The sequence below is a fragment of the Rhinoderma darwinii genome, unplaced genomic scaffold, assembly GCF_050947455.1.
Source record: "Rhinoderma darwinii isolate aRhiDar2 unplaced genomic scaffold, aRhiDar2.hap1 Scaffold_498, whole genome shotgun sequence".
Taxonomy (NCBI): domain Eukaryota; kingdom Metazoa; phylum Chordata; class Amphibia; order Anura; family Rhinodermatidae; genus Rhinoderma; species Rhinoderma darwinii.
The window spans coordinates 105,379-128,239 of record NW_027464045.1 but is presented as its reverse complement, the minus strand read 5'-3'; the positions used below and the strand labels follow the sequence as shown (position 1 = coordinate 128,239).

At 47.4% G+C, this 22,861-nt stretch overlaps 18 non-coding genes across 18 annotated transcripts; all 18 read right to left on the bottom strand.

Moving 5' to 3' along the window:
* Positions 1–146: 146 nt before the first annotated feature.
* LOC142720465 (U2 spliceosomal RNA) lies at positions 147–337 on the bottom strand. The gene has a single exon (XR_012873251.1). It is a non-coding gene; the product is annotated as a U2 spliceosomal RNA (small nuclear RNA).
* A 1,114-nt stretch (positions 338–1,451) lies between these two features.
* On the bottom strand, positions 1,452–1,642 carry LOC142720464 (U2 spliceosomal RNA). The gene has a single exon (XR_012873250.1). It is a non-coding gene; the product is annotated as a U2 spliceosomal RNA (small nuclear RNA).
* Positions 1,643–2,758: 1,116 nt separating this feature from the next.
* LOC142720419 (U2 spliceosomal RNA) lies at positions 2,759–2,949 on the bottom strand. The gene has a single exon (XR_012873207.1). It is a non-coding gene; the product is annotated as a U2 spliceosomal RNA (small nuclear RNA).
* Positions 2,950–4,077: 1,128 nt separating this feature from the next.
* On the bottom strand, positions 4,078–4,268 carry LOC142720463 (U2 spliceosomal RNA). The gene has a single exon (XR_012873249.1). It is a non-coding gene; the product is annotated as a U2 spliceosomal RNA (small nuclear RNA).
* A 1,118-nt stretch (positions 4,269–5,386) lies between these two features.
* Positions 5,387–5,577, bottom strand: LOC142720381 (U2 spliceosomal RNA). Its single transcript, XR_012873170.1, has one exon. It is a non-coding gene; the product is annotated as a U2 spliceosomal RNA (small nuclear RNA).
* A 1,128-nt stretch (positions 5,578–6,705) lies between these two features.
* On the bottom strand, positions 6,706–6,896 carry LOC142720416 (U2 spliceosomal RNA). The gene has a single exon (XR_012873205.1). It is a non-coding gene; the product is annotated as a U2 spliceosomal RNA (small nuclear RNA).
* Positions 6,897–8,030: 1,134 nt separating this feature from the next.
* LOC142720460 (U2 spliceosomal RNA) lies at positions 8,031–8,221 on the bottom strand. The gene has a single exon (XR_012873247.1). It is a non-coding gene; the product is annotated as a U2 spliceosomal RNA (small nuclear RNA).
* A 1,136-nt stretch (positions 8,222–9,357) lies between these two features.
* On the bottom strand, positions 9,358–9,548 carry LOC142720459 (U2 spliceosomal RNA). Its single transcript, XR_012873246.1, has one exon. It is a non-coding gene; the product is annotated as a U2 spliceosomal RNA (small nuclear RNA).
* Positions 9,549–10,661: 1,113 nt separating this feature from the next.
* On the bottom strand, positions 10,662–10,852 carry LOC142720458 (U2 spliceosomal RNA). Its single transcript, XR_012873245.1, has one exon. It is a non-coding gene; the product is annotated as a U2 spliceosomal RNA (small nuclear RNA).
* A 1,132-nt stretch (positions 10,853–11,984) lies between these two features.
* LOC142720457 (U2 spliceosomal RNA) lies at positions 11,985–12,175 on the bottom strand. Its single transcript, XR_012873244.1, has one exon. It is a non-coding gene; the product is annotated as a U2 spliceosomal RNA (small nuclear RNA).
* Positions 12,176–13,303: 1,128 nt separating this feature from the next.
* On the bottom strand, positions 13,304–13,494 carry LOC142720456 (U2 spliceosomal RNA). The gene has a single exon (XR_012873243.1). It is a non-coding gene; the product is annotated as a U2 spliceosomal RNA (small nuclear RNA).
* Positions 13,495–14,618: 1,124 nt separating this feature from the next.
* LOC142720455 (U2 spliceosomal RNA) lies at positions 14,619–14,809 on the bottom strand. The gene has a single exon (XR_012873242.1). It is a non-coding gene; the product is annotated as a U2 spliceosomal RNA (small nuclear RNA).
* A 1,121-nt stretch (positions 14,810–15,930) lies between these two features.
* LOC142720454 (U2 spliceosomal RNA) lies at positions 15,931–16,121 on the bottom strand. The gene has a single exon (XR_012873241.1). It is a non-coding gene; the product is annotated as a U2 spliceosomal RNA (small nuclear RNA).
* Positions 16,122–17,249: 1,128 nt separating this feature from the next.
* LOC142720453 (U2 spliceosomal RNA) lies at positions 17,250–17,440 on the bottom strand. Its single transcript, XR_012873240.1, has one exon. It is a non-coding gene; the product is annotated as a U2 spliceosomal RNA (small nuclear RNA).
* Positions 17,441–18,561: 1,121 nt separating this feature from the next.
* On the bottom strand, positions 18,562–18,752 carry LOC142720452 (U2 spliceosomal RNA). The gene has a single exon (XR_012873239.1). It is a non-coding gene; the product is annotated as a U2 spliceosomal RNA (small nuclear RNA).
* Positions 18,753–19,875: 1,123 nt separating this feature from the next.
* Positions 19,876–20,066, bottom strand: LOC142720451 (U2 spliceosomal RNA). The gene has a single exon (XR_012873238.1). It is a non-coding gene; the product is annotated as a U2 spliceosomal RNA (small nuclear RNA).
* A 1,123-nt stretch (positions 20,067–21,189) lies between these two features.
* Positions 21,190–21,380, bottom strand: LOC142720448 (U2 spliceosomal RNA). The gene has a single exon (XR_012873236.1). It is a non-coding gene; the product is annotated as a U2 spliceosomal RNA (small nuclear RNA).
* Positions 21,381–22,503: 1,123 nt separating this feature from the next.
* Positions 22,504–22,694, bottom strand: LOC142720447 (U2 spliceosomal RNA). Its single transcript, XR_012873235.1, has one exon. It is a non-coding gene; the product is annotated as a U2 spliceosomal RNA (small nuclear RNA).
* Between the last annotated feature and the right edge of the window lie 167 nt (positions 22,695–22,861).

The window sequence follows — 22,861 nt, the reverse complement described above, 5'->3', positions numbered from 1 at the left end:
GCTCATTATCACACATGACTGTACAAATGCATTGTCCAACAGGTGTTGAAATAATGGGATTAAAAGGGGAGATCCCATCCGAAAGACAAAAACAATGGCAAACACAAAAAGCACTTTTGGAATCTGATTTTAGTAAACACATAAGGAAAGGGTGCACCGGTCCTGGAAATACTGCAATACCAGGTCAATGCGTGGAGTGGACAGAGCAAGCTCTATTTCCATCTCCCTGTTCTAAAAATCCATTTAATATATGGTCCCCAGATAGGGGACGTATCAGATATTAAACTGATAAGAACAGATACTACACTTGATCTTAGCCAAAAGGCCGAGAAGCGATAACCCGAACGTGCCGCGCGTTTTGCTTCTTTTGCTTGCACCACAATGCAGTGCTGAAAGAGGAGGAATCGACATAAAAACGCCTTCCTGGCAACGCCCAAATGCCCTCCTGCCGTGCAAACACTGGCAGCAGCAGCAGCAGCAGTAAGTGCATGCCCACTGCCACCCCTTCTCCTTTCACACCTTGTATCAGCTTTAATCCAGTCCAGTGCTGCCTGCTGAGCAGCACTGACCAACACTGCCTGGGCCCAGGCTTTTATCTCTGAGGCCCCATTATGATGTCAGAAAGCTGGCTCTGGCTCCTGAGGTCTCCACTATGACACGTGCAAAGTTCCGTCTGAACTTTATATAAGACGGTGCGGCTCAGTCAGTCACTCAGTGTTGCCTGAGAGGGCAACACTGCAACAGCCGGCCCCCAGGCTGTCTTTTTTTTGCACAGCTAGTTGCCTCCAGGAGGCCACAAGAGGGAGACAAGGGACTGCAAAATGGAAAATAGGCATCCACCAACTTTACAGACAACTTGTTCTCCTTGCTCCTACAACCTCCATCCTTGCACAGTTTGTTATTCTTCCAGGTAACATAGTAACAAATCCAAATTGCTGCTCTCTTTGTAGGCAAGCAAGGGTTTGTTGCAACTGCAATTCTTACTTCTTCTTGAAATGTAGGGACCACAGTACATTCCATCACATCCATCTAGTGTACACAGGTAGGTCCATTGTGACGGGCGGGCGGGCTGGCTGCTTTAATGGCTGTTTGCTGTTCCCCTACTCCACTCCACTATTTGACTATGGTGCTGCATCAATCAGTGGCTGGCTCAGGTGCAGCTCTTTAACCTACCTAGGAGGGAGGGCGGAGAGAAGACAAGGAAGGTGAATGAGCTGTTCCAATGTGAAATGCCGGAAACACAGAAACACAGACGACACAAAACAAGAGGTGGCAATGTATTAATTAATTGCATTTAATAAATTAGCTCATTATCACACATGACTGTACAAATGCATTGTCCAACAGGTGTTGAAATAATGGGATTAAAAGGGGAGATCCCATCCGAAAGACAAAAACAATGGCAAACACAAAAAGCACTTTTGGAATCTGATTTTAGTAAACACATAAGGAAAGGGTGCACCGGTCCTGGAAATACTGCAATACCAGGTCAATGCGTGGAGTGGACAGAGCAAGCTCTATTTCCATCTCCCTGTTCTAAAAATCCATTTAATATATGGTCCCCAGATAGGGGACGTATCAGATATTAAACTGATAAGAACAGATACTACACTTGATCTTAGCCAAAAGGCCGAGAAGCGATAACCCGAACGTGCCGCGCGTTTTGCTTCTTTTGCTTGCACCACAATGCAGTGCTGAAAGAGGAGGAATCGACATAAAAACGCCTTCCTGGCAACGCCCAAATGCCCTCCTGCCGTGCAAACACTGGCAGCAGCAGCAGCAGCAGCAGCAGTAAGGGCATGCCCACTGCCACCCCTTCTCCTTTCACACCTTGTATCAGCTTTAATCCAGTCCAGTGCTGCCTGCTGAGCAGCACTGACCAACACTGCCTGGGCCCAGGCTTTTATCTCTGAGGCCCCATTATGATGTCAGAAAGCTGGCTCTGGCTCCTGAGGTCTCCACTATGACACGTGCAAAGTTCCGTCTGAACTTTATATAAGACGGTGCGGCTCAGTCAGTCACTCAGTGTTGCCTGAGAGGGCAACACTGCAACAGCCGGCCCCCAGGCTGTCTTTTTTTTGCACAGCTAGTTGCCTCCAGGAGGCCACAAGAGGGAGACAAGGTACTGCAAAATGGAAAATAGGCATCCACCAACTTTACAGACAACTTGTTCTCCTTGCTCCTACAACCTCCATCCTTGCACAGTTTGTTATTCTTCCAGGTAACATAGTAACAAATCCAAATTGCTGCTCTCTTTGTAGGCAAGCAAGGGTTTGTTGCAACTGCAATTCTTACTTCTTCTTGAAATGTAGGGACCACAGTACATTCCATCACATCCATCTAGTGTACACAGGTAGGTCCATTGTGACGGGCGGGCGGGAGGGCTGGCTGCTTTAATGGCTGTTTGCTGTTCCCCTACTCCACTCCACTATTTGACTATGGTGCTGCATCAATCAGTGGCTGGCTCAGGTGCAGCTCTTTAACCTACCTAGGAGGGAGGGCGGAGAGAAGCCAAGGAAGGTGAATGAGCTGTTCCAATGTGAAATGCCGGAAACACAGACGACACAAAACAAGAGGTGGCAATGTATTAATTAATTGCATTTAATAAATTAGCTCATTATCACACATGACTGTACAAATGCATTGTCCAACAGGTGTTGAAATAATGGGATTAAAAGGGGAGATCCCATCCGAAAGACAAAAACAATGGCAAACACAAAAAGCACTTTTGGAATCTGATTTTAGTAAACACATAAGGAAAGGGTGCACCGGTCCTGGAAATACTGCAATACCAGGTCAATGCGTGGAGTGGACAGAGCAAGCTCTATTTCCATCTCCCTGTTCTAAAAATCCATTTAATATATGGTCCCCAGATAGGGGACGTATCAGATATTAAACTGATAAGAACAGATACTACACTTGATCTTAGCCAAAAGTCCGAGAAGCGATAACCCGAACGTGCCGCGCGTTTTGCTTCTTTTGCTTGCACCACAATGCAGTGCTGAAAGAGGAGGAATCGACATAAAAACGCCTTCCTGGCAACGCCCAAATGCCCTCCTGCCGTGCAAACACTGGCAGCAGCAGCAGCAGCAGCAGCAGTAAGTGCATGCCCACTGCCACCCCTTCTCCTTTCACACCTTGTATCAGCTTTAATCCAGTCCAGTGCTGCCTGCTGAGCAGCACTGACCAACACTGCCTGGGCCCAGGCTTTTATCTCTGAGGCCCCATTATGATGTCAGAAAGCTGGCTCTGGCTCCTGAGGTCTCCACTATGACACGTGCAAAGTTCCGTCTGAACTTTATATAAGACGGTGCGGCTCAGTCAGTCACTCAGTGTTGCCTGAGAGGGCAACACTGCAACAGCCGGCCCCCAGGCTGTCTTTTTTTTGCACAGCTAGTTGCCTCCAGGAGGCCACAAGAGGGAGACAAGGGACTGCAAAATGGAAAATAGGCATCCACCAACTTTACAGACAACTTGTTCTCCTTGCTCCTACAACCTCCATCCTTGCACAGTTTGTTATTCTTCCAGGTAACATAGTAACAAATCCAAATTGCTGCTCTCTTTGTAGGCAAGCAAGGGTTTGTTGCAACTGCAATTCTTACTTCTTCTTGAAATGTAGGGACCACAGTACATTCCATCACATCCATCTAGTGTACACAGGTAGGTCCATTGTGACGGGCGGGCGGGCGGGCGGGCTGGCTGCTTTAATGGCTGTTTGCTGTTCCCCTACTCCACTCCACTATTTGACTATGGTGCTGCATCAATCAGTGGCTGGCTCAGGTGCAGCTCTTTAACCTACCTAGGAGGGAGGGCGGAGAGAAGACAAGGAAGGTGAATGAGCTGTTCCAATGTGAAATGCCGGAAACACAGAAACACAGACGACACAAAACAAGAGGTGGCAATGTATTAATTAATTGCATTTAATAAATTAGCTCATTATCACACATGACTGTACAAATGCATTGTCCAACAGGTGTTGAAATAATGGGATTAAAAGGGGAGATCCCATCCGAAAGACAAAAACAATGGCAAACACAAAAAGCACTTTTGGAATCTGATTTTAGTAAACACATAAGGAAAGGGTGCACCGGTCCTGGAAATACTGCAATACCAGGTCAATGCGTGGAGTGGACAGAGCAAGCTCTATTTCCATCTCCCTGTTCTAAAAATCCATTTAATATATGGTCCCCAGATAGGGGACGTATCAGATATTAAACTGATAAGAACAGATACTACACTTGATCTTAGCCAAAAGGCCGAGAAGCGATAACCCGAACGTGCCGCGCGTTTTGCTTCTTTTGCTTGCACCACAATGCAGTGCTGAAAGAGGAGGAATCGACATAAAAACGCCTTCCTGGCAACGCCCAAATGCCCTCCTGCCGTGCAAACACTGGCAGCAGCAGCAGCAGCAGTAAGTGCATGCCCACTGCCACCCCTTCTCCTTTCACACCTTGTATCAGCTTTAATCCAGTCCAGTGCTGCCTGCTGAGCAGCACTGACCAACACTGCCTGGGCCCAGGCTTTTATCTCTGAGGCCCCATTATGATGTCAGAAAGCTGGCTCTGGCTCCTGAGGTCTCCACTATGACACGTGCAAAGTTCCGTCTGAACTTTATATAAGACGGTGCGGCTCAGTCAGTCACTCAGTGTTGCCTGAGAGGGCAACACTGCAACAGCCGGCCCCCAGGCTGTCTTTTTTTTGCACAGCTAGTTGCCTCCAGGAGGCCACAAGAGGGAGACAAGGGACTGCAAAATGGAAAATAGGCATCCACCAACTTTACAGACAACTTGTTCTCCTTGCTCCTACAACCTCCATCCTTGCACAGTTTGTTATTCTTCCAGGTAACATAGTAACAAATCCAAATTGCTGCTCTCTTTGTAGGCAAGCAAGGGTTTGTTGCAACTGCAATTCTTACTTCTTCTTGAAATGTAGGGACCACAGTACATTCCATCACATCCATCTAGTGTACACAGGTAGGTCCATTGTGACGGGCGGGCGGGCGGGCTGGCTGCTTTAATGGCTGTTTGCTGTTCCCCTACTCCAATCCACTATTTGACTATGGTGCTGCATCAATCAGTGGCTGGCTCAGGTGCAGCTCTTTAACCTACCTAGGAGGGAGGGCGGAGAGAAGACAAGGAAGGTGAATGAGCTGTTCCAATGTGAAATGCCGGAAACACAGAAACACAGACGACACAAAACAAGAGGTGGCAATGTATTAATTAATTGCATTTAATAAATTAGCTCATTATCACACATGACTGTACAAATGCATTGTCCAACAGGTGTTGAAATAATGGGATTAAAAGGGGAGATCCCATCCGAAAGACAAAAACAATGGCAAACACAAAAAGCACTTTTGGAATCTGATTTTAGTAAACACATAAGGAAAGGGTGCACCGGTCCTGGAAATACTGCTATACCAGGTCAATGCGTGGAGTGGACAGAGCAAGCTCTATTTCCATCTCCCTGTTCTAAAAATCCATTTAATATATGGTCCCCAGATAGGGGACGTATCAGATATTAAACTGATAAGAACAGATACTACACTTGATCTTAGCCAAAAGGCCGAGAAGCGATAACCCGAACGTGCCGCGCGTTTTGCTTCTTTTGCTTGCACCACAATGCAGTGCTGAAAGAGGAGGAATCGACATAAAAACGCCTTCCTGGCAACGCCCAAATGCCCTCCTGCCGTGCAAACACTGGCAGCAGCAGCAGCAGCAGCAGCAGTAAGTGCATGCCCACTGCCACCCCTTCTCCTTTCACACCTTGTATCAGCTTTAATCCAGTCCAGTGCTGCCTGCTGAGCAGCACTGACCAACACTGCCTGGGCCCAGGCTTTTATCTCTGAGGCCCCATTATGATGTCAGAAAGCTGGCTCTGGCTCCTGAGGTCTCCACTATGACACGTGCAAAGTTCCGTCTGAACTTTATATAAGACGGTGCGGCTCAGTCAGTCACTCAGTGTTGCCTGAGAGGGCAACACTGCAACAGCCGGCCCCCAGGCTGTCTTTTTTTTGCACAGCTAGTTGCCTCCAGGAGGCCACAAGAGGGAGACAAGGGACTGCAAAATGGAAAATAGGCATCCACCAACTTTACAGACAACTTGTTCTCCTTGCTCCTACAACCTCCATCCTTGCACAGTTTGTTATTCTTCCAGGTAACATAGTAACAAATCCAAATTGCTGCTCTCTTTGTAGGCAAGCAAGGGTTTGTTGCAACTGCAATTCTTACTTCTTCTTGAAATGTAGGGACCACAGTACATTCCATCACATCCATCTAGTGTACACAGGTAGGTCCATTGTGACGGGCGGGCGGGCGGGCGGGCTGGCTGCTTTAATGGCTGTTTGCTGTTCCCCTACTCCACTCCACTATTTGACTATGGTGCTGCATCAATCAGTGGCTGGCTCAGGTGCAGCTCTTTAACCTACCTAGGAGGGAGGGCGGAGAGAAGACAAGGAAGGTGAATGAGCTGTTCCAATGTGAAATGCCGGAAACACAGAAACACAGACGACACAAAACAAGAGGTGGCAATGTATTAATTAATTGCATTTAATAAATTAGCTCATTATCACACATGACTGTACAAATGCATTGTCCAACAGGTGTTGAAATAATGGGATTAAAAGGGGAGATCCCATCCGAAAGACAAAAACAATGGCAAACACAAAAAGCACTTTTGGAATCTGATTTTAGTAAACACATAAGGAAAGGGTGCACAGGTCCTGGAAATACTGCAATATCAGGTCAATGCGTGGAGTGGACAGAGCAAGCTCTATTTCCATCTCCCTGTTCTAAAAATCCATTTAATATATGGTCCCCAGATAGGGGACGTATCAGATATTAAACTGATAAGAACAGATACTACACTTGATCTTAGCCAAAAGGCCGAGAAGCGATAACCCGAACGTGCCGCGCGTTTTGCTTCTTTTGCTTGCACCACAATGCAGTGCTGAAAGAGGAGGAATCGACATAAAAATGCCTTCCTGGCAACGCCCAAATGCCCTCCTGCCGTGCAAACACTGGCAGCAGCAGCAGCAGCAGCAGCAGCAGCAGTAAGTGCATGCCCACTGCCACCCCTTCTCCTTTCACACCTTGTATCAGCTTTAATCCAGTCCAGCGCTGCCTGCTGAGCAGCACTGACCAACACTGCCTGGGCCCAGGCTTTTATCTCTGAGGCCCCATTATGATGTCAGAAAGCTGGCTCTGGCTCCTGAGGTCTCCACTATGACACGTGCAAAGTTCCGTCTGAACTTTATATAAGACGGTGCGGCTCAGTCAGTCACTCAGTGTTGCCTGAGAGGGCAACACTGCAACAGCCGGCCCCCAGGCTGTCTTTTTTTTGCACAGCTAGTTGCCTCCAGGAGGCCACAAGAGGGAGACAAGGGACTGCAAAATGGAAAATAGGCATCCACCAACTTTACAGACAACTTGTTCTCCTTGCTCCTACAACCTCCATCCTTGCACAGTTTGTTATTCTTCCAGGTAACATAGTAACAAATCCAAATTGCTGCTCTCTTTGTAGGCAAGCAAGGGTTTGTTGCAACTGCAATTCTTACTTCTTCTTGAAATGTAGGGACCACAGTACATTCCATCACATCCATCTAGTGTACACAGGTAGGTACATTGTGACGGGCGGGCGGGCGGGCGGGCTGGCTGCTTTAATGGCTGTTTGCTGTTCCCCTACTCCACTCCACTATTTGACTATGGTGCTGCATCAATCAGTGGCTGGCTCAGGTGCAGCTCTTTAACCTACCTAGGAGGGAGGGCGGAGAGAAGACAAGGAAGGTGAATGAGCTGTTCCAATGTGAAATGCCGGAAACACAGAAACACAGACGACACAAAACAAGAGGTGGCAATGTATTAATTAATTGCATTTAGTAAATTAGCTCATTATCACACATGACTGTACAAATGCATTGTCCAACAGGTGTTGAAATAATGGGATTAAAAGGGGAGATCCCATCCGAAAGACAAAAACAATGGCAAACACAAAAAGCACTTTTGGAATCTGATTTTAGTAAACACATAAGGAAAGGGTGCACCGGTCCTGGAAATACTGCAATACCAGGTCAATGCGTGGAGTGGACAGAGCAAGCTCTATTTCCATCTCCCTGTTCTAAAAATCCATTTAATATATGGTCCCCAGATAGGGGACGTATCAGATATTAAACTGATAAGAACAGATACTACACTTGATCTTAGCCAAAAGGCCGAGAAGCGATAACCCGAACGTGCCGCGCGTTTTGCTTCTTTTGCTTGCACCACAATGCAGTGCTGAAAGAGGAGGAATCGACATAAAAATGCCTTCCTGGCAACGCCCAAATGCCCTCCTGCCGTGCAAACACTGGCAGCAGCAGCAGCAGCAGCAGCAGCAGCAGCAGCAGTAAGTGCATGCCCACTGCCACCCCTTCTCCTTTCACACCTTGTATCAGCTTTAATCCAGTCCAGTGCTGCCTGCTGAGCAGCACTGACCAACACTGCCTGGGCCCAGGCTTTTATCTCTGAGGCCCCATTATGATGTCAGAAAGCTGGCTCTGGCTCCTGAGGTCTCCACTATGACACGTGCAAAGTTCCGTCTGAACTTTATATAAGACGGTGCGGCTCAGTCAGTCACTCAGTGTTGCCTGAGAGGGCAACACTGCAACAGCCGGCCCCCAGGCTGTCTTTTTTTTGCACAGCTAGTTGCCTCCAGGAGGCCACAAGAGGGAGACAAGGGACTGCAAAATGGAAAACAGGCATCCACCAACTTTACAGACAACTTGTTCTCCTTGCTCCTACAACCTCCATCCTTGCACAGTTTGTTATTCTTCCAGGTAACATAGTAACAAATCCAAATTGCTGCTCTCTTTGTAGGCAAGCAAGGGTTTGTTGCAACTGCAATTCTTACTTCTTCTTGAAATGTAGGGACCACAGTACATTCCATCACATCCATCTAGTGTACACAGGTAGGTACATTGTGACGGGCGGGCGGGCGGGCTGGCTGCTTTAATGGCTGTTTGCTGTTCCCCTACTCCACTCCACTATTTGACTATGGTGCTGCATCAATCAGTGGCTGGCTCAGGTGCAGCTCTTTAACCTACCTAGGAGGGAGGGCGGAGAGAAGACAAGGAAGGTGAATGAGCTGTTCCAATGTGAAATGCCGGAAACACAGAAACACAGACGACACAAAACAAGAGGTGGCAATGTATTAATTAATTGCATTTAATAAATTAGCTCATTATCACACATGACTGTACAAATGCATTGTCCAACAGGTGTTGAAATAATGGGATTAAAAGGGGAGATCCCATCCGAAAGACAAAAACAATGGCAAACACAAAAAGCACTTTTGGAATCTGATTTTAGTAAACACATAAGGAAAGGGTGCACCGGTCCTGGAAATACTGCAATACCAGGTCAATGCGTGGAGTGGACAGAGCAAGCTCTATTTCCATCTCCCTGTTCTAAAAATCCATTTAATATATGGTCCCCAGATAGGGGACGTATCAGATATTAAACTGATAAGAACAGATACTACACTTGATCTTAGCCAAAAGGCCGAGAAGCGATAACCCGAACGTGCCGCGCGTTTTGCTTCTTTTGCTTGCACCACAATGCAGTGCTGAAAGAGGAGGAATCGACATAAAAACGCCTTCCTGGCAACGCCCAAATGCCCTCCTGCCGTGCAAACACTGGCAGCAGCAGCAGCAGCAGCAGTAAGTGCATGCCCACTGCCACCCCTTCTCCTTTCACACCTTGTATCAGCTTTAATCCAGTCCAGTGCTGCCTGCTGAGCAGCACTGACCAACACTGCCTGGGCCCAGGCTTTTATCTCTGAGGCCCCATTATGATGTCAGAAAGCTGGCTCTGGCTCCTGAGGTCTCCACTATGACACGTGCAAAGTTCCGTCTGAACTTTATATAAGACGGTGCGGCTCAGTCAGTCACTCAGTGTTGCCTGAGAGGGCAACACTGCAACAGCCGGCCCCCAGGCTGTCTTTTTTTTGCACAGCTTGTTGCCTCCAGGAGGCCACAAGAGGGAGACAAGGGACTGCAAAATGGAAAATAGGCATCCACCAACTTTACAGACAACTTGTTCTCCTTGCTCCTACAACCTCCATCCTTGCACAGTTTGTTATTCTTCCAGGTAACATAGTAACAAATCCAAATTGCTGCTCTCTTTGTAGGCAAGCAAGGATTTGTTGCAACTGCAATTCTTACTTCTTCTTGAAATGTAGGGACCACAGTACATTCCATCACATCCATCTAGTGTACACAGGTAGGTCCATTGTGACGGGCGGGCGGGCGGCTTTAATGGCTGTTTGCTGTTCCCCTACTCCACTCCACTATTTGACTATGGTGCTGCATCAATCAGTGGCTGGCTCAGGTGCAGCTCTTTAACCTACCTAGGAGGGAGGGCGGAGAGAAGACAAGGAAGGTGAATGAGCTGTTCCAATGTGAAATGCCGGAAACACAGAAACACAGACGACACAAAACAAGAGGTGGCAATGTATTAATTAATTGCATTTAATAAATTAGCTCATTATCACACATGACTGTACAAATGCATTGTCCAACAGGTGTTGAAATAATGGGATTAAAAGGGGAGATCCCATCCGAAAGACAAAAACAATGGCAAACACAAAAAGCACTTTTGGAATCTGATTTTAGTAAACACATAAGGAAAGGGTGCACCGGTCCTGGAAATACTGCAATACCAGGTCAATGCGTGGAGTGGACAGAGCAAGCTCTATTTCCATCTCCCTGTTCTAAAAATCCATTTAATATATGGTCCCCAGATAGGGGACGTATCAGATATTAAACTGATAAGAACAGATACTACACTTGATCTTAGCCAAAAGGCCGAGAAGCGATAACCCGAACGTGCCGCGCGTTTTGCTTCTTTTGCTTGCACCACAATGCAGTGCTGAAAGAGGAGGAATCAACATAAAAACGCCTTCCTGGCAACGCCCAAATGCCCTCCTGCCGTGCAAACACTGGCAGCAGCAGCAGCAGCAGCAGCAGTAAGTGCATGCCCACTGCCACCCCTTCTCCTTTCACACCTTGTATCAGCTTTAATCCAGTCCAGTGCTGCCTGCTGAGCAGCACTGACCAACACTGCCTGGGCCCAGGCTTTTCTCTCTGAGGCCCCATTATGATGTCAGAAAGCAGGCTCTGGCTCCTGAGGTCTCCACTATGACACGTGCAAAGTTCCGTCTGAACTTTATATAAGATGGTGCGGCTCAGTCAGTCACTCAGTGTTGCCTGAGAGGGCAACACTGCAACAGCCGGCCCCCAGGCTGTCTTTTTTTTGCACAGCTAGTTGCCTCCAGGAGGCCACAAGAGGGAGACAAGGGACTGCAAAATGGAAAATAGGCATCCACCAACTTTACAGACAACTTGTTCTCCTTGCTCCTACAACCTCCATCCTTGCACAGTTTGTTATTCTTCCAGGTAACATAGTAACAAATCCAAATTGCTGCTCTCTTTGTAGGCAAGCAAGGGTTTGTTGCAACTGCAATTCTTACTTCTTCTTGAAATGTAGGGACCACAGTACATTCCATCACATCCATCTAGTGTACACAGGTAGGTCCATTGTGACGGGCGGGCGGGCGGGCGGGCGGGCTGGCTGCTTTAATGGCTGTTTGCTGTTCCCCTACTCCACTCCACTATTTGACTATGGTGCTGCATCAATCAGTGGCTGGCTCAGGTGCAGCTCTTTAACCTACCTAGGAGGGAGGGCGGAGAGAAGACAAGGAAGGTGAATGAGCTGTTCCAATGTGAAATGCCGGAAACACAGAAACACAGACGACACAAAACAAGAGGTGGCAATGTATTAATTAATTGCATTTAATAAATTAGCTCATTATCACACATGACTGTACAAATGCATTGTCCAACAGGTGTTGAAATAATGGGATTAAAAGGGGAGATCCCATCCGAAAGACAAAAACAATGGCAAACACAAAAAGCACTTTTGGAATCTGATTTTAGTAAACACATAAGGAAAGGGTGCACCGGTCCTGGAAATACTGCAATACCAGGTCAATGCGTGGAGTGGACAGAGCAAGCTCTATTTCCATCTCCCTGTTCTAAAAATCCATTTAATATATGGTCCCCAGATAGGGGACGTATCAGATATTAAACTGATAAGAACAGATACTACACTTGATCTTAGCCAAAAGGCCGAGAAGCGATAACCCGAACGTGCCGCGCGTTTTGCTTCTTTTGCTTGCACCACAATGCAGTGCTGAAAGAGGAGGAATCGACATAAAAACGCCTTCCTGGCAACGCCCAAATGCCCTCCTGCCGTGCAAACACTGGCAGCAGCAGCAGCAGCAGCAGCAGCAGCAGCAGCAGTAAGTGCATGCCCACTGCCACCCCTTCTCCTTTCACACCTTGTATCAGCTTTAATCCAGTCCAGTGCTGCCTGCTGAGCAGCACTGACCAACACTGCCTGGGCCCAGGCTTTTATCTCTGAGGCCCCATTATGATGTCAGAAAGCTGGCTCTGGCTCCTGAGGTCTCCACTATGACACGTGCATAGTTCCGTCTGAACTTTATATAAGACGGTGCTGCTCAGTCAGTCACTCAGTGTTGCCTGAGAGGGCAACACTGCAACAGCCGGCCCCCAGGCTGTCTTTTTTTTGCACAGCTAGTTGCCTCCAAGAGGCCACAAGAGGGAGACAAGGGACTGCAAAATGGAAAATAGGCATCCACCAACTTTACAGACAACTTGTTCTCCTTGCTCCTACAACCTCCATCCTTGCACAGTTTGTTATTCTTCCAGGTAACATAGTAACAAATCCAAATTGCTGCTCTCTTTGTAGGCAAGCAAGGGTTTGTTGCAACTGCAATTCTTACTTCTTCTTGAAATGTAGGGACCACAGTACATTCCATCACATCCATCTAGTGTACACAGGTAGGTCCATTGTGACGGGCGGGCGGGCGGCTTTAATGGCTGTTTGCTGTTCCCCTACTCCACTCCACTATTTGACTATGGTGCTGCATCAATCAGTGGCTGGCTCAGGTGCAGCTCTTTAACCTACCTAGGAGGGAGGGCGGAGAGAAGACAAGGAAGGTGAATGAGCTGTTCCAATGTGAAATGCCGGAAACACAGAAACACAGACGACACAAAACAAGAGGTGGCAATGTATTAATTAATTGCATTTAATAAATTAGCTCATTATCACACATGACTGTACAAATGCATTGTCCAACAGGTGTTGAAATAATGGGATTAAAAGGGGAGATCCCATCCGAAAGACAAAAACAATGGCAAACACAAAAAGCACTTTTGGAATCTGATTTTAGTAAACACATAAGGAAAGGGTGCACCGGTCCTGGAAATACTGCAATACCAGGTCAATGCGTGGAGTGGACAGAGCAAGCTCTATTTCCATCTCCCTGTTCTAAAAATCCATTTAATATATGGTCCCCAGATAGGGGACGTATCAGATATTAAACTGATAAGAACAGATACTACACTTGATCTTAGCCAAAAGGCCGAGAAGCGATAACCCGAACGTGCCGCGCGTTTTGCTTCTTTTGCTTGCACCACAATGCAGTGCTGAAAGAGGAGGAATCGACATAAAAACGCCTTCCTGGCAACGCCCAAATGCCCTCCTGCCGTGCAAACACTGGCAGCAGCAGCAGCAGCAGCAGCAGTAAGTGCATGCCCACTGCCACCCCTTCTCCTTTCACACCTTGTATCAGCTTTAATCCAGTCCAGTGCTGCCTGCTGAGCAGCACTGACCAACACTGCCTGGGCCCAGGCTTTTATCTCTGAGGCCCCATTATGATGTCAGAAAGCTGGCTCTGGCTCCTGAGGTCTCCACTATGACACGTGCAAAGTTCCGTCTGAACTTTATATAAGACGGTGCGGCTCAGTCAGTCACTCAGTGTTGCCTGAGAGGGCAACACTGCAACAGCCGGCCCCCAGGCTGTCTTTTTTTTGCACAGCTAGTTGCCTCCAGGAGGCCACAAGAGGGAGACAAGGGACTGCAAAATGGAAAATAGGCATCCACCAACTTTACAGACAACTTGTTCTCCTTGCTCCTACAACCTCCATCCTTGCACAGTTTGTTATTCTTCCAGGTAACATAGTAACAAATCCAAATTGCTGCTCTCTTTGTAGGCAAGCAAGGGTTTGTTGCAACTGCAATTCTTACTTCTTCTTGAAATGTAGGGACCACAGTACATTCCATCACATCCATCTAGTGTACACAGGTAGGTCCATTGTGACGGGCGGGCGGGCGGGCTGGCTGCTTTAATGGCTGTTTGCTGTTCCCCTACTCCACTCCACTATTTGACTATGGTGCTGCATCAATCAGTGGCTGGCTCAGGTGCAGCTCTTTAACCTACCTAGGAGGGAGGGCGGAGAGAAGACAAGGAAGGTGAATGAGCTGTTCCAATGTGAAATGCCGGAAACACAGAAACACAGACGACACAAAACAAGAGGTGGCAATGTATTAATTAATTGCATTTAATAAATTAGCTCATTATCACACATGACTGTACAAATGCATTGTCCAACAGGTGTTGAAATAATGGGATTAAAAGGGGAGATCCCATCCGAAAGACAAAAACAATGGCAAACACAAAAAGCACTTTTGGAATCTGATTTTAGTAAACACATAAGGAAAGGGTGCACCGGTCCTGGAAATACTGCAATACCAGGTCAATGCGTGGAGTGGACAGAGCAAGCTCTATTTCCATCTCCCTGTTCTAAAAATCCATTTAATATATGGTCCCCAGATAGGGGACGTATCAGATATTAAACTGATAAGAACAGATACTACACTTGATCTTAGCCAAAAGGCCGAGAAGCGATAACCCGAACGTGCCGCGCGTTTTGCTTCTTTTGCTTGCACCACAATGCAGTGCTGAAAGAGGAGGAATCGACATAAAAACGCCTTCCTGGCAACGCCCAAATGCCCTCCTGCCGTGCAAACACTGGCAGCAGCAGCAGCAGCAGCAGTAAGTGCATGCCCACTGCCACCCCTTCTCCTTTCACACCTTGTATCAGCTTTAATCCAGTCCAGTGCTGCCTGCTGAGCAGCACTGACCAACACTGCCTGGGCCCAGGCTTTTATCTCTGAGGCCCCATTATGATGTCAGAAAGCTGGCTCTGGCTCCTGAGGTCTCCACTATGACACGTGCAAAGTTCCGTCTGAACTTTATATAAGACGGTGCAGCTCAGTCAGTCACTCAGTGTTGCCTGAGAGGGCAACACTGCAACAGCCGGCCCCCAGGCTGTCTTTTTTTTGCACAGCTAGTTGCCTCCAGGAGGCCACAAGAGGGAGACAAGGGACTGCAAAATGGAAAATAGGCATCCACCAACTTTACAGACAACTTGTTCTCCTTGCTCCTACAACCTCCATCCTTGCACAGTTTGTTATTCTTCCAGGTAACATAGTAACAAATCCAAATTGCTGCTCTCTTTGTAGGCAAGCAAGGGTTTGTTGCAACTGCAATTCTTACTTCTTCTTGAAATGTAGGGACCACAGTACATTCCATCACATCCATCTAGTGTACACAGGTAGGTCCATTGTGACGGGCGGGCGGGCGGGCTGGCTGCTTTAATGGCTGTTTGCTGTTCCCCTACTCCACTCCACTATTTGACTATGGTGCTGCATCAATCAGTGGCTGGCTCAGGTGCAGCTCTTTAACCTACCTAGGAGGGAGGGCGGAGAGAAGACAAGGAAGGTGAATGAGCTGTTCCAATGTGAAATGCCGGAAACACAGAAACACAGACGACACAAAACAAGAGGTGGCAATGTATTAATTAATTGCATTTAATAAATTAGCTCATTATCACACATGACTGTACAAATGCATTGTCCAACAGGTGTTGAAATAATGGGATTAAAAGGGGAGATCCCATCCGAAAGACAAAAACAATGGCAAACACAAAAAGCACTTTTGGAATCTGATTTTAGTAAACACATAAGGAAAGGGTGCACCGGTCCTGGAAATACTGCAATACCAGGTCAATGCGTGGAGTGGACAGAGCAAGCTCTATTTCCATCTCCCTGTTCTAAAAATCCATTTAATATATGGTCCCCAGATAGGGGACGTATCAGATATTAAACTGATAAGAACAGATACTACACTTGATCTTAGCCAAAAGGCCGAGAAGCGATAACCCGAACGTGCCGCGCGTTTTGCTTCTTTTGCTTGCACCACAATGCAGTGCTGAAAGAGGAGGAATCGACATAAAAACGCCTTCCTGGCAACGCCCAAATGCCCTCCTGCCGTGCAAACACTGGCAGCAGCAGCAGCAGCAGCAGCAGTAAGTGCATGCCCACTGCCACCCCTTCTCCTTTCACACCTTGTATCAGCTTTAATCCAGTCCAGTGCTGCCTGCTGAGCAGCACTGACCAACACTGCCTGGGCCCAGGCTTTTATCTCTGAGGCCCCATTATGATGTCAGAAAGCTGGCTCTGGCTCCTGAGGTCTCCACTATGACACGTGCAAAGTTCCGTCTGAACTTTATATAAGACGGTGCGGCTCAGTCAGTCACTCAGTGTTGCCTGAGAGGGCAACACTGCAACAGCCGGCCCCCAGGCTGTCTTTTTTTTGCACAGCTAGTTGCCTCCAGGAGGCCACAAGAGGGAGACAAGGGACTGCAAAATGGAAAATAGGCATCCACCAACTTTACAGACAACTTGTTCTCCTTGCTCCTACAACCTCCATCCTTGCACAGTTTGTTATTCTTCCAGGTAACATAGTAACAAATCCAAATTGCTGCTCTCTTTGTAGGCAAGCAAGGGTTTGTTGCAACTGCAATTCTTACTTCTTCTTGAAATGTAGGGACCACAGTACATTCCATCACATCCATCTAGTGTACACAGGTAGGTCCATTGTGACGGGCGGGCGGGCGGGCGGGCTGGCTGCTTTAATGGCTGTTTGCTGTTCCCCTACTCCACTCCACTATTTGACTATGGTGCTGCATCAATCAGTGGCTGGCTCAGGTGCAGCTCTTTAACCTACCTAGGAGGGAGGGCGGAGAGAAGACAAGGAAGGTGAATGAGCTGTTCCAATGTGAAATGCCGGAAACACAGAAACACAGACGACACAAAACAAGAGGTGGCAATGTATTAATTAATTGCATTTAATAAATTAGCTCATTATCACACATGACTGTACAAATGCATTGTCCAACAGGTGTTGAAATAATGGGATTAAAAGGGGAGATCCCATCCGAAAGACAAAAACAATGGCAAACACAAAAAGCACTTTTGGAATCTGATTTTAGTAAACACATAAGGAAAGGGTGCACCGGTCCTGGAAATACTGCAATACCAGGTCAATGCGTGGAGTGGACAGAGCAAGCTCTATTTCCATCTCCCTGTTCTAAAAATCCATTTAATATATGGTCCCCAGATAGGGGACGTATCAGATATTAAACTGATAAGAACAGATACTACACTTGATCTTAGCCAAAAGGCCGAGAAGCGATAACCCGAACGGGCCGCGCGTTTTGCTTCTTTTGCTTGCACCACAATGCAGTGCTGAAAGAGGAGGAATCGACATAAAAACGCCTTCCTGGCAACGCCCAAATGCCCTCCTGCCGTGCAAACACTGGCAGCAGCAGCAGCAGCAGCAGTAAGTGCATGCCCACTGCCACCCCTTCTCCTTTCACACCTTGTATCAGCTTTAATCCAGTCCAGTGCTGCCTGCTGAGCAGCACTGACCAACACTGCCTGGGCCCAGGCTTTTATCTCTGAGGCCCCATTATGATGTCAGAAAGCTGGCTCTGGCTCCTGAGGTCTCCACTATGACACGTGCAAAGTTCCGTCTGAACTTTATATAAGACGGTGCAGCTCAGTCAGTCACTCAGTGTTGCCTGAGAGGGCAACACTGCAACAGCCGGCCCCCAGGCTGTCTTTTTTTTGCACAGCTAGTTGCCTCCAGGAGGCCACAAGAGGGAGACAAGGGACTGCAAAATGGAAAATAGGCATCCACCAACTTTACAGACAACTTGTTCTCCTTGCTCCTACAACCTCCATCCTTGCACAGTTTGTTATTCTTCCAGGTAACATAGTAACAAATCCAAATTGCTGCTCTCTTTGTAGGCAAGCAAGGGTTTGTTGCAACTGCAATTCTTACTTCTTCTTGAAATGTAGGGACCACAGTACATTCCATCACATCCATCTAGTGTACACAGGTAGGTCCATTGTGACGGGCGGGCGGGCGGGCTGGCTGCTTTAATGGCTGTTTGCTGTTCCCCTACTCCACTCCACTATTTGACTATGGTGCTGCATCAATCAGTGGCTGGCTCAGGTGCAGCTCTTTAACCTACCTAGGAGGGAGGGCGGAGAGAAGACAAGGAAGGTGAATGAGCTGTTCCAATGTGAAATGCCGGAAACACAGAAACACAGACGACACAAAACAAGAGGTGGCAATGTATTAATTAATTGCATTTAATAAATTAGCTCATTATCACACATGACTGTACAAATGCATTGTCCAACAGGTGTTGAAATAATGGGATTAAAAGGGGAGATCCCATCCGAAAGACAAAAACAATGGCAAACACAAAAAGCACTTTTGGAATCTGATTTTAGTAAACACATAAGGAAAGGGTGCACCGGTCCTGGAAATACTGCAATACCAGGTCAATGCGTGGAGTGGACAGAGCAAGCTCTATTTCCATCTCCCTGTTCTAAAAATCCATTTAATATATGGTCCCCAGATAGGGGACGTATCAGATATTAAACTGATAAGAACAGATACTACACTTGATCTTAGCCAAAAGGCCGAGAAGCGATAACCCGAACGGGCCGCGCGTTTTGCTTCTTTTGCTTGCACCACAATGCAGTGCTGAAAGAGGAGGAATCGACATAAAAACGCCTTCCTGGCAACGCCCAAATGCCCTCCTGCCGTGCAAACACTGGCAGCAGCAGCAGCAGTAAGTGCATGCCCACTGCCACCCCTTCTCCTTTCACACCTTGTATCAGCTTTAATCCAGTCCAGTGCTGCCTGCTGAGCAGCACTGACCAACACTGCCTGGGCCCAGGCTTTTATCTCTGAGGCCCCATTATGATGTCAGAAAGCTGGCTCTGGCTCCTGAGGTCTCCACTATGACACGTGCAAAGTTCCGTGTGAACTTTATATAAGACGGTGCGGCTCAGTCAGTCACTCAGTGTTGCCTGAGAGGGCAACACTGCAACAGCCGGCCCCCAGGCTGTCTTTTTTTTGCACAGCTAGTTGCCTCCAGGAGGCCACAAGAGGGAGACAAGGGACTGCAAAATGGAAAATAGGCATCCACCAACTTTACAGACAACTTGTTCTCCTTGCTCCTACAACCTCCATCCTTGCACAGTTTGTTATTCTTCCAGGTAACATAGTAACAAATCCAAATTGCTGCTCTCTTTGTAGGCAAGCAAGGGTTTGTTGCAACTGCAATTCTTACTTCTTCTTGAAATGTAGGGACCACAGTACATTCCATCACATCCATCTAGTGTACACAGGTAGGTCCATTGTGACGGGCGGGCGGGCGGGCGGGCGGGCTGGCTGCTTTAATGGCTGTTTGCTGTTCCCCTACTCCACTCCACTATTTGACTATGGTGCTGCATCAATCAGTGGCTGGCTCAGGTGCAGCTCTTTAACCTACCTAGGAGGGAGGGCGGAGAGAAGACAAGGAAGGTGAATGAGCTGTTCCAATGTGAAATGCCGGAAACACAGAAACACAGACGACACAAAACAAGAGGTGGCAATGTATTAATTAATTGCATTTAATAAATTAGCTCATTATCACACATGACTGTACAAATGCATTGTCCAACAGGTGTTGAAATAATGGGATTAAAAGGGGAGATCCCATCCGAAAGACAAAAACAATGGCAAACACAAAAAGCACTTTTGGAATCTGATTTTAGTAAACACATAAGGAAAGGGTGCACCGGTCCTGGAAATACTGCAATACCAGGTCAATGCGTGGAGTGGACAGAGCAAGCTCTATTTCCATCTCCCTGTTCTAAAAATCCATTTAATATATGGTCCCCAGATAGGGGACGTATCAGATATTAAACTGATAAGAACAGATACTACACTTGATCTTAGCCAAAAGGCCGAGAAGCGATAACCCGAACGGGCCGCGCGTTTTGCTTCTTTTGCTTGCACCACAATGCAGTGCTGAAAGAGGAGGAATCGACATAAAAACGCCTTCCTGGCAACGCCCAAATGCCCTCCTGCCGTGCAAACACTGGCAGCAGCAGCAGCAGTAAGTGCATGCCCACTGCCACCCCTTCTCCTTTCACACCTTGTATCAGCTTTAATCCAGTCCAGTGCTGCCTGCTGAGCAGCACTGACCAACACTGCCTGGGCCCAGGCTTTTATCTCTGAGGCCCCATTATGATGTCAGAAAGCTGGCTCTGGCTCCTGAGGTCTCCACTATGACACGTGCAAAGTTCCGTCTGAACTTTATATAAGACGGTGCGGCTCAGTCAGTCACTCAGTGTTGCCTGAGAGGGCAACACTGCAACAGCCGGCCCCCAGGCTGTCTTTTTTTTGCACAGCTAGTTGCCTCCAGGAGGCCACAAGAGGGAGACAAGGGACTGCAAAATGGAAAATAGGCATCCACCAACTTTACAGACAACTTGTTCTCCTTGCTCCTACAACCTCCATCCTTGCACAGTTTGTTATTCTTCCAGGTAACATAGTAACAAATCCAAATTGCTGCTCTCTTTGTAGGCAAGCAAGGGTTTGTTGCAACTGCAATTCTTACTTCTTCTTGAAATGTAGGGACCACAGTACATTCCATCACATCCATCTAGTGTACACAGGTAGGTCCATTGTGACGGGCGGGCGGGCGGGCGGGCGGGCTGGCTGCTTTAATGGCTGTTTGCTGTTCCCCTACTCCACTCCACTATTTGACTATGGTGCTGCATCAATCAGTGGCTGGCTCAGGTGCAGCTCTTTAACCTACCTAGGAGGGAGGGCGGAGAGAAGACAAGGAAGGTGAATGAGCTGTTCCAATGTGAAATGCCGGAAACACAGAAACACAGACGACACAAAACAAGAGGTGGCAATGTATTAATTAATTGCATTTAATAAATTAGCTCATTATCACACATGACTGTACAAATGCATTGTCCAATAGGTGTTGAAATAATGGGATTAAAAGGGGAGATCCCATCCGAAAGACAAAAACAATGGCAAACACAAAAAGCACTTTTGGAATCTGATTTTAGTAAACACATAAGGAAAGGGTGCACCGGTCCTGGAAATACTGCAATACCAGGTCAATGCGTGGAGTGGACAGAGCAAGCTCTATTTCCATCTCCCTGTTCTAAAAATCCATTTAATATATGGTCCCCAGATAGGGGACGTATCAGATATTAAACTGATAAGAACAGATACTACACTTGATCTTAGCCAAAAGGCCGAGAAGCGATAACCCGAACGTGCCGCGCGTTTTGCTTCTTTTGCTTGCACCACAATGCAGTGCTGAAAGAGGAGGAATCGATATAAAAACGCCTTCCTGGCAACGCCCAAATGCCCTCCTGCCGTGCAAACACTGGCAGCAGCAGCAGCAGCAGCAGCAGCAATAAGTGCATGCCCACTGCCACCCCTTCTCCTTTCACACCTTGTATCAGCTTTAATCCAGTCCAGTGCTGCCTGCTGAGCAGCACTGACCAACACTGCCTGGGCCCAGGCTTTTATCTCTGAGGCCCCATTATGATGTCAGAAAGCTGGCTCTGGCTCCTGAGGTCTCCACTATGACACGTGCAAAGTTCCGTCTGAACTTTATATAAGACGGTGCGGCTCAGTCAGTCACTCAGTGTTGCCTGAGAGGGCAACACTGCAACAGCCGGCCCCCAGGCTGTCTTTTTTTTGCACAGCTAGTTGCCTCCAGGAGGCCACAAGAGGGAGACAAGGGACTGCAAAATGGAAAATAGGCATCCACCAACTTTACAGACAACTTGTTCTCCTTGCTCCTACAACCTCCATCCTTGCACAGTTTGTTATTCTTCCAGGTAACATAGTAACAAATCCAAATTGCTGCTCTCTTTGTAGGCAAGCAAGGGTTTGTTGCAACTGCAATTTTTACTTCTTCTTGAAATGTAGGGACCACAGTACATTCCATCACATCCATCTAGTGTACACAGGTAGGTCCATTGTGACGGGCGGGCGGGCTGGCTGCTTTAATGGCTGTTTGCTGTTCCCCTACTCCACTCCACTATTTGACTATGGTGCTGCATCAATCAGTGGCTGGCTCAGGTGCAGCTCTTTAACCTACCTAGGAGGGAGGGCGGAGAGAAGACAAGGAAGGTGAATGAGCTGTTCCAATGTGAAATGCCGGAAACACAGAAACACAGACGACACAAAACAAGAGGTGGCAATGTATTAATTAATTGCATTTAATAAATTAGCTCATTATCACACATGACTGTACAAATGCATTGTCCAACAGGTGTTGAAATAATGGGATTAAAAGGGGAGATCCCATCCGAAAGACAAAAACAATGGCAAACACAAAAAGCACTTTTGGAATCTGATTTTAGTAAACACATAAGGAAAGGGTGCACCGGTCCTGGAAATACTGCAATACCAGGTCAATGCGTGGAGTGGACAGAGCAAGCTCTATTTCCATCTCCCTGTTCTAAAAATCCATTTAATATATGGTCCCCAGATAGGGGACGTATCAGATATTAAACTGATAAGAACAGATACTACACTTGATCTTAGCCAAAAGGCCGAGAAGCGATAACCCGAACGTGCCGCGCGTTTTGCTTCTTTTGCTTGCACCACAATGCAGTGCTGAAAGAGGAGGAATCGACATAAAAACGCCTTCCTGGCAACGCCCAAATGCCCTCCTGCCGTGCAAACACTGGCAGCAGCAGCAGCAGCAGCAGCAGCAGTAAGTGCATGCCCA